Raw genomic sequence first — 7,813 nt, forward strand, 5'->3', positions numbered from 1 at the left:
GCAGGCAGAGACTGCTGTGAAGAAAGCAAAAGTTATGGGGGGAGCAGGAGGCTGTAGTTGTGAAAAGAAAATAGGTTTAATAAGTAAGGCTATCAGTTGGATAGGCAAGACTGACAGATGCCAGTATTGCCAGCTAAGCAACGAAAATTAGAAAAAAAAAGACAAAAAAAATATCAACAGAAATATTAGTGTGAATGCATCAGTGCAGCTCTCTCAAAAAAAAGAAAAAGGAAAGAAAGAAAGAAAAGGTAACTCCATACTCTGAAGAGCAGTAATGGTTTCAGAGTTTTCATGTTAATCACAATGATCATTTTTTATGAAAACATCTTGGAAGTATTGAATTTTTCTCCCTATTTCATTTCAGCCTCTGTGGCAGAGAAAGAGTTAAAAGGAAAGGCAAAGGGTATGAAGTTATCAAAGTGCAGAATAATGAGCAGAAGGAACAGTGCTCAGCCATAGCATTAGACCTGACTACAATGTTGGCAAACACTGGCATTAAATAGGACCCCCAAATGAGCAAACAAGTCTTCCACTCCATCATGAAGAATTGTTCTCTGGAGTAAGTACCAATGGGGAAATGCTTAAAACACTTACCATATGTGGCTAAGAAGGGCCTAATTTGTCCATTTTGAAATTTTGCCTTTCCTTTGAAAGGATAGTTAATTTAAAGTAATTTATTTCATAGGTGAAGCTTTATTTCGAGTGGTTAATATATCACCCTTGGTTGCCTGAACAATTAGAAATTGTCACCAAAGAAAAATGTCGTAGTTCATGTAAATAACTATTTACCTAAAGGAAATGGGAATCCACAAGAGTCAGCATACTTTAATGAGCCATGACAATAGAAAAAAAAGCCAGTGGTACTCTGCATCTGCTAAAGCTGACATTGCTTATGGTAAAAATTGGCCAAAACAACTATTATTTGTTTTTTTTCTTGTCAGAAATAATGCAGCTTGAAATTTTCAACAGGCAACATACGTCCAGACCATTTGTTACTTCTAATGGCCCAATTGTTCTCCTGGCAGAAATAAAAAATTAGGGCACTTATGTCATTTACCTAAATTTCTAATTAATGCAATGGTAATGCAGAAATTGGAGCAGAAGAAAAAAAAAAGTGTTGGGTGAAATTGAAAAATGTCCCTGCTAGGCTTTACATAATTTTCCTTTGTGAACTTTTCTACAGTCTTTTTCTCCTAAGCAGCAGGGATACTGATCATTGCATTGATGTTCTATAGTCTTCCAATAGGACAAAAATATGTAATGTGCTCCAATCTTCAAGAAGTCTAACTTTTGCCACCTTAAAAGGGGGGAAACAAAGCACAAAGAGCAATACTTGTTAAAATGGAAGCTCAACAAAATGAGTAGCAATGGGGGAAATGGACAATGGTCCATCCCCTTACACAACTTGATCCACTGAATAAACATACCAAAACAATTCCAGGAACTTATTTAAATTTAAAAATAGCTAGAAAATTCAGGCTTCAGACTATGATTCCACCCTTAATTTTTCCCAACTGCACAACACATTGGTCATAATATGCCCTGTACACTTTGGTGACTGACTCCAATACTGATGCTCAATGGAGCAATAGGCAAAGTGAAACTACCTTTGAATTGCATATCCTATCCCAGGGATCAGCAACATATGACCCACGGGACCACTAAATTGGGCCCACAAAGCTGCAGGGCTTTGCCTGTGCCTGTGCCCATGCCCATTCCTGTGCCCATGTCCGCACAGGGTTGAGCAGTGAGGAGCTGTGCCAGGCCCAGGGAGCTTCACACTGTGCCCATGCTGCTGCCACTTCTCTCTGCCCTCTCCCCAGGTCTGTGGTGTGGGTGCAGCTTCCAGCCAGACAGCGGCTGTGCCAGAAACAAAGAGCTGAAAGCTGTGCTGTGCTGGTGTCGCTTCTCTCTGCCCTGCCTCCCCAAGGCTGTGATATAAATGTAGCTTCCAGCCAGTGGACAACTGTGCCAGGGCCAGTCTCAGTATGAGTGGGGGTGAAGGAGGTAGGAGCATGGTAGCTGCGTCCACCTGCCCAGCTCCAGCCCAACTTCTCTCTGGCTGAAAGCTGCACTTACATAGGGAGCCTGGGACTGGGAAAAGCAGAGGTGGTGCAGGCACCCCAGTTGCATAGGTCTGGCCAGGGCACATAAAAAGTGCCCCCACTGCTGATACTCCTCCAAAGCCACCCAGCTTGCACTGGACCAAAGCAGAGCTGTTCTGGCCTGGGGCTTAAAAGAGTTGCCGGTCCCTGTCCTTTTCTATTTAAACGAGGATTTTAGGATTTAATTTCTGCATTGTTAGAACAGACTAATTTAAAAACATCCTTTGAAGCAGCTTGGTTTCATCTCATGTCAATGTATTTTATATTGCTTCAGAGTGAAGTGTGTCAAAATGTATTGATGCACTTAAAGGAATCTTAAAATCACGCTTGAAACATCACTGGAAGTGCCTGGGATTTACTATATACTACAGCACCTTTGAATGCACAGCATCCTATCTGTCTTTATTGTTGAAATGTTATTGAACTGATGGTTGATGATCTATACTATAAAGATATTTATGAGTGGATCTTTGACTTGATGCTGAATGTTAATCTTGTCTACAGTGATGCTACTAAAATATAGGTATCCAGTGATGCATGGAAGCTGAAATTTCAGGAGAATTAAGAGAGACCCTTAGTTTAGAGATGGACTTTTCCCAAGCCTCTAGTGAGATGTATAGACAATCTCTAGTGGAGGTAGAGGCCTGTATCTTAGGAATAACAGCAAGACAGCTAGTTTATTTAAAGGTACATTAAAGGTTTCAGATGGTGGCTTCTATAGAAATATAACAGAGTCCCATAGCAAGTACTCTTATTTTATTTTTTTTGAAAATGATAAACTTGCTAGCTTTATAAAATTATTCAACATCAGTGAGGCAATTCTCAACCAAATTTTATAGAATAACTAAAAGCTTCTGTAGATAAGTTATATTTTTCCACTAAATCATATAGCAGTTCCTTTCAGGCCCAGACAGAAATGAGGAAGTGAGATTAAAGATAGAATCTCCACCAAACGTAGGCCCTCAAAACTGCCTGAAATCTTGATGTGAATGTTTTCCAGAAGTTTTATTGTACTGGGTCCTCTGATCCTGCCTCATTGTTTGAATCATCCAATAGCTTATGTCATTATTACATTTCTTACATCTTTATCCTGAATCTAGGAACCCCACATCCGTGAAAGATTCTTTACGTTTTAAGCATGATGTCTATGCTGCCTTCCCTTGAATATTTTCCAATCAGTATTTGGCCCTGTGACTTAAAACAGTTGGTTGCAAATGTTCATCTACAGTATATCTACTTTCCCTCAGTCAAGCAGTCCTCCAGACTTGCATGCAAATCCAAACCTACCTGTCTTTCTTATGTACCCCTTTAATTTCATTAATATTGAAATTTTTTCAAAGGCAGCACCCTGCTTAATTAGAATGCCTCTAAGTAAATCTCTTCCAGGATCCAATTGATGGCATTCCTCGAGTTGACTAACAGTCACTGGGGAACGATTTGAGCTGCTTCTTCCCCTCCCCTTGCCCCTGCCTGGATCTTAACATTGCATCTGCAGGCTTGGAGCCCATTTGGCATGGCTGAGGTATAAATATAAGGCTTACAATAGAAACACTGGCAGAATCAAAATTCTAGCAGCACTAGCAGGCATTGCTAAAATAAGCATGTTATAGGCAAAGGTCATGATGCCTGTTAATATAAAAACTGCATTTTGTATAATGCATTCAAATACCAGAGTGAGCACAGGAGATAATATGATCCATTTGCCAGATTCCTCCTTTTAGTTGTAACGCTAAACCATTTTGGAATGGAATGACCCGCAGATGATAATGAGGCGAATGATGATGCCGTTGCCTGTGATAATGGTGTGACAGGGAGAATACCCTGGAAAACTGCAGAGACTGATAAGTCTAAAGACACAAACAAACCAAAAAATATGGACTTCTGTATACTGGCGGCAAACACAAGTGGGAGGGGAGAAAATCAAGCCAACTTCCCAACATGAAAATAATACTTTTCTAAGGTGACTTTTTCAATAATCCTTACTTTTGTAGCTTATTTCATGTCGAAGCCCTTCAAATACAAGCTTCCTAAGCATAGTACTTCTGCATTGAAACAACAGAAGGCAAGCTGTATCATACTGTGGGGGGACTGCCTCTCCCTACCAGGGAACAGTTTGTAGCAAACAGTCCGCGATATGAAAATGTATTTAATGCAATTAATAATTTAAGAAGTGAGAGCATGTGCTCTTGGAGAGTTAAATGCTTGTCAGAGTGATAGATGCACGCTTCACCACCAATACATTTCGTATGAAGAGCAGAGGGATTTTGCAAACTTGTGTTGACCTTGGGTTGCAGTATATAGGAGGCAGATTGCAAAGGCAGGCCTGCTTATGGTAGGAGAGTGCATCAGCTCTCAATTTACAGCCCTTTCCCCAATTAAAGGACTGTAAAAACATTAAAATTAATGCAGTCTTAACTCCAGAGCAGGCTCTACTTTCTTAATTAGTGCATAATTATTCAGTTTTTGATATCCTGGAAAATTATCACATGGAAATTATTTTAGGCACAGTAACAATAGCAAAAATCTCTCTCCCCCCAACTCGATTAACATGTGGAAGTAATTAACACTTTATTACAGTGAAAATACTATTACTGCTAATGTTTAATGACTTTTGCCATTGCATCATAAGCAGGAAATTTAGAACACTGTAGAGCAATGGTCTCCTATAAATATATTACAAAGATTATAAACCAGCTTCAGATGATTCACACTAACAGCATTTAAGATGGGAACACTACATACAATAAGTTTCCAAAACGTCATTAAGCAGGAAATATAATTTTTTGATAAAGTCTACTCCATGCAGAAAAATATCTAGTGCAATAATGTTTGGTGTGTACAGTATAAGCAACAGTGGTATATTACTTATAAAAGCCTCCTGTTAATCAAGTTGAACCATACAACCTGCTGTATTATTTTCTCATAACAAGTTTCATACAAATTTCCAGTGAAACAAAAGCCAACAACTGCTACTAGACCACATCGTTTCTCTTAAAATAACTTAAAATGAAACAGCAGAAAGTTTTATGGTATTTACAGATTTCTGTATTGTTGTTAGTTAGAGTGAATATCCATGATCACCTATAAATGTCTTGAGAAATTATGCGCCAGTTTTAGGTGATCCACACTAACAGCAATTAAGATGCTGAGTCCATGTAAGTGTCAAAAAGGTCAGTGCTTGGGAAATATCATTTCATATAAATTTGTTGGAGCCAAGTGTACTGAAGACAAAAGGAAAAAGGAAGAGAGATGAAGACTGCTTTGTCTCTAGGTGAAGTCCTTTTGCACACCTGTAGCATGGGTGCAATATTTAAGTAGAATTAGAACAACATATACTAAAATATTTTACTATCAAAGTGTAAATAGAAAATTGTAGCTAATATTGAGCAGTTTTCCCAGAAAAACCTTTACGGAAATTTCCAAACAACCAGCAACATAAAGTAATGAAATACAAAGCTCTGCACAAAATAAATATAGAAGGAAATTAATAGAAAGCAGAACTGACCCAAAACAACCTCATACAAGCTGTATCAAGTTGTATTTTCTTTATGTGCTGATTATGAAGTTGTTGGGCTGAACAGCAAGGAACACAAGCATTAATGATGATGCAAGTCTAGAATTATTTAAACATTTATATGTCAATAGCTCATAGGCATTTTTCTTCATTTCTTTCTCCTCCACCCCTTTTTTAATTTTATTTAAACAATGCAAATGGTTAACTATCACAACCCCTTACGTAACTCCTTGAAATGCTTTCTTTTAGACTCATCCCTCCATATACATTTGCCCACACACAGTAGAATTTGGCATAAGGGTATAGAACATAAATTACAACAACCTTTGAAACAAGTGTGCAAGTGGCATTCCCCTGAGCCAAATACAGAAATCCACTCCAGGATTAACTTGTTGCAGTCACAAATGAATCACAATAGCCAATGAAATCTATATTTCCAAAAGACTAGATTAAGATTCTCACAGGTCTGCAGCTGAACTGAAATAATGTATATTAAAAACCTGAACTGGAGTACAAGGCCCATCATGAATGCATTCCTAATATATGTTAAGAGACACAGTTTCTTCTATATGGATTGTGAAGTGCTCGAATTCCTAACAGAAGTTTATGGTAGTACAAAATGACAGAAAATATAATTCCCTGGCACAAAACAGAAAAATGCAAATCCTTTCCTCAAGGATACTGTAACATTCCTGTAAAAATAGAACATGTTAGGATTTAAATGAGGAAGGTGACATGAGCTTACAGAAAGATTGTGTGGCCATATCATACCCAAAACTGGGAGAAAACAAAGGCAGCCAGAAATTCATCTGTGGACATTAACCAGACCTAAACAGGATAACATGCTGTTCATCAGACATAAAAGCTAGCTTAAGGAACTGTGTATGTGCATTGTCCTGCTGACTAACTGTAGCCCTTGTCACATGAAACCTCCAATGGGAGGCAGAAATGAATAGCTAAGTGAGGTACAAATGGCAAACAGCAACAAATATAAGGAGATGTGGTTAGAACTGTAAATGGTACCTGACTGGAATGAGAAAAGACTTTAAATTAAAAGATGGATTTCACTAGCTATGTCTGATGCATTAGGCAATCAGAAATGGAAGAGAGATGTATATTAAGTAGGCTGAGTGACCAAAGTTACCCTATTTACTAGAATGTAAGATGACCCTGGTTCTAAGAGAACCCCACCCTCAAATAATTTGATTCTATATATGGAAAAATTATAAATGTGTTATAATTCTGCAGGTGTAGAATCTAAATATTGGAGGCTTGCCTTGAATTTGTCCTGCTCCCACTGCTACAGCAGGGAAAGTAAAACTTGGGGGTGAGGTAGCCCCCTTTCCCCCTGTCCCCACAACTTCTTCCCCACACCCTTACTCTCAAGCTCTGCTCTACCTGAACACTTAAAAGTAAGGGATACATTTGGAAACACTAACATTCAAGTAAATTTTTATGGGTACCCAAAGACTTAGTTCATTCAGAATTTATGTATTTCTGGGCTTCAGAAAAACAGACTTTGATTCACTCAGGGAACTCATGAGTAGAATCCCCGGAGACATGCTCACACATGCAGACACATATGCGTGCAGCAGCTCAAATAGAAGTGGTGCAAATTTGAGCCAGGGCTTTTTGCTTCCGTGCATGTGCTCAGACATGCATTTTGGTATGGAGCAAATTGTGCCACTTGGGGCAAAATAACCCTGCCTGGCTCCTCCCAGATCTGCAGCCAGGGGGAGCTAGAGCCCAGGGCCAGCACCTGTGCTGTCCCCAGCAGTATAAAAAGCTGCCCTGGCAAGTAGCTTAGGGCTACTAGCTCTCAGGAGCTTCTGGGGCCCAGCCAATTGGTACCTGGGGATACTGCCCCTTGTGCCAGCTGGACTGCTGAAGCAGCTCTGAGAGTTCCCTGCCCCCTCTACCCACTGCAGCAGTCTGGCAGTGGGGGCTGCTGCCTGGCTGTGACCTGCTGTGCACCTGCCAGACCCGGGTGGGGACTGCACAGCCAATAGAGACATCTGCCCCTCTGGGCCAGCTGCCAGTGGACTGCAGTTGCAGGGTAGGCCTCTGTGCAGCACTACTGCCATGTGTGCCCCCTGCCTGGCCATCTGGGCAGCTATCACCTGGAAGAAGTTCCGGGAATGGTGGCCTGCTTTGAAGTGTCCAGGAGGTCAGCCACAGCCAGAGGAGTCCAAGG

The 7,813-nt window shown here is 40.1% G+C and overlaps 1 long non-coding RNA gene across 1 annotated transcript in view; it reads left to right on the plus strand.

Moving 5' to 3' along the window:
• LOC109287718 overlaps positions 1-7,813 on the plus strand; it is a 45,087-nt gene that overhangs the window by 16,372 nt on the left and 20,902 nt on the right. The window contains exon 2 of the long non-coding RNA XR_002094949.1: positions 365-559. This is a non-coding gene — a long non-coding RNA (uncharacterized LOC109287718). The remainder of the gene's footprint in view (positions 1-364; positions 560-7,813) is intronic.

Source organism: Gavialis gangeticus, unplaced genomic scaffold (genome assembly GCF_001723915.1).
Source record: "Gavialis gangeticus isolate Ggan-Ray unplaced genomic scaffold, GavGan_comp1, whole genome shotgun sequence".
Lineage (NCBI taxonomy): Eukaryota > Metazoa > Chordata > Crocodylia > Gavialidae > Gavialis > Gavialis gangeticus.